Raw genomic sequence first — 2,703 nt, forward strand, 5'->3', positions numbered from 1 at the left:
ACTGACGCTAGATTTATTTTTAATATATACAGACAACCTTTCGAACAATATATAAATTGTTGTGGTACCGTTATAAAAAGATTAGGTGCCAAAGTATGTTTTATACGTATCACCAAAGTAATTAAATATAGTTACTGTGTTTTTATATTCTATATAAGCATGCATCATCGTAGGGGGCCAACAATAATAGCATAAGTACTAGTATTCACATACACAAAGTTGCCATACAACGTTGGCATCGAAATTATTTGATATTCTTTTTACACATTTTATTGTATCGTACCAAAAAGCGATATAACATTGCATTCGGACAGGTGTAAGACGAAATAACTGAATTACTGAAGTGTGCAGTATAAGGACATAATGGTATTACACAATGTCTAAAACTGTTTTTTTATTATCTGCTGATATAAATAATGAAATGTCAATAGTTCAGTAAGATCTTCCGCTGTATCTTTCTTTTGCGCATTTTATCTCGATAACTAGTTATACACGCAAATAAAATTCAGGTTATTTAAAAACTGTAATATTTTATTTAGTATGGATTGTTCAGTCCAGTATTTCGTTAAGCAGATAAACATTTACTTAGAAAAACATTATTGAACTATCAATATACGGGTCAGTTAGCTATGTTGGAAGATCGTTTGACTGCAATTTATATGAACGTGTGGTTAGATTCCTTACCCGGCAACATAACTTTTGAAGAGCTTTGTCTTATAATTATTGGTGCGGCAATTGCGACAATACCTCTTAATCAAAACGGGCCGTTGTATGTTTTGTGAATTTCATTTTCCCTCAATACGGGTAAGTCAACTGATTCACAAAATGCATCGTGTTCAATTTCAGTTAAGAATTACTATTTATATCCTAGTAAAACGTCGAAAAATCATTGTAACAGTATAAAAAGGCTAAATTATTAAACTGAAGTCCGAAGTGAACCTTTTGATTGGTCGGGCTTTGCTAGTTGGATTTATATTTTAGATCTAGAAAGAACATGTGGCAGCAATAGTATAACCGAGAACAACAGTTAAGTAAGAAAGATTATAAATGGGCAGTAACCATTCAACTATTGAATCTAGAGTTAAGGTTCTTATTCACTGCACAACCCTTCAACGTAATATATTTGCAAATGTATGTTTAAACCTTTATTATTTAATGAATAGAGGGTTATAATGCTTATTAACTACACATCCAATCAATGAAATATATTTGCCTATGCATGTATATACCTCGTATTGCTTTGTAGTTATATCCAAGATCTTGAATGCTATGCGCACGGTCAGACAAACAACCAGAATCGTCTTCCTCGTCTGCGGCAGTATTATTATAACACGATGTTTTAAAATGCACTTTTGTTTGAACCATATTTGGCTTCAATATTTCAGGTCTGCACCGTACACACGTGATTGTGATTTTTTTTAAACAAAACTACTTAATATATCGTAACGTTAGTTTCAATCGTTAACAGTATCCCTACCTGACATATTAACTAACATAACTAACAATGGCCATATTGTATCGGTTGTGTGTTTCAGTACCAAATTTATGTCATATCAGACAGTTTGTTTTGGTTCACGTTTGCATACAGACAAAATTTCTTCCTTCTCGAGGTTTTGTTTGCAATAAAATAATGTATAAATCTAACACATGAATACACCTATTTTGCTCTACGATATCCGTGTTTCACTTGTTGGCTTATCTCCAAAAATTGTTGATTCTTCGTAACAAAAGAGGAATTGAAATTAAATCGTCCACAATATTTTTCTTTACATATGTGACAGTCGTGAAATTGATGTGCGAATAAATGTTTATCTCATTAAACACATTATGTGTTTATGTGTACATGTGTACAGTAAAATATGACCACAATCATAATATTTTTAACTCATTAAGCTGTTTAAATTATAACCATTGTTTTATTGCCGACAAATGTTGTTTCCTTCGCCTCACCTTTTTGCAAGACCCAAATTTTAAGCACTTTATGAGACCTAACTTTCAAATGAGAAACATAGCTGATGTTTTTCCATTGGCATAATACCACTACCTTTCCAGTGTTATTTCTCCTCCTAAAACATATCAAATAATTTGGCCATTTGTTTCCAATGAAGGTGCGTACAAAGGTCAAATGTTACAAGAACACTTTGCGTCAAATATGATGTTTACTTCTTAATACATGTATTGCCTCAAATGCACGATACAAACTAAATACATGTAACTTCCATTGCAATATTCTCGAAGCGTAAAATAAAGTTGATCGTGCGCAGGTTAAATTGTGGAAATGTCAACCAGTCTAAACAGTTGTAGCAACTTTAAACTTTTAACAGTTCAGAATAACATTTAGGTATCCATCCGATTCATTTAATATTTGAAACAAACCCGAAATGAAATACAGATAAACTTTGTTTGATAAATACATTCATCAGTATGGTAAGTGTACCGGTATTGCATATACAATGTGTATTATATTTACAAGATAAGATTATTGAATACAAAATATTTTGCTAGTTCAAGGACCATCTTGGGCTAAAAACATCCGTAATCACAACAACAGAAGAATGAAATATACATTCATTATAGCTAACATCTTATGCTTTAATTTCAACATTTACCATTTCTCGTTACCATTACAAAGTGCACACCTATTGACACTACCAATTTATGGGCTTTAGTTCTTTATTAACTAAGAATACATTTCATTTATGT

This window comes from Dreissena polymorpha, chromosome 4, assembly GCF_020536995.1.
Source record: "Dreissena polymorpha isolate Duluth1 chromosome 4, UMN_Dpol_1.0, whole genome shotgun sequence".
Taxonomy (NCBI): Eukaryota; Metazoa; Mollusca; class Bivalvia; order Myida; family Dreissenidae; genus Dreissena; species Dreissena polymorpha.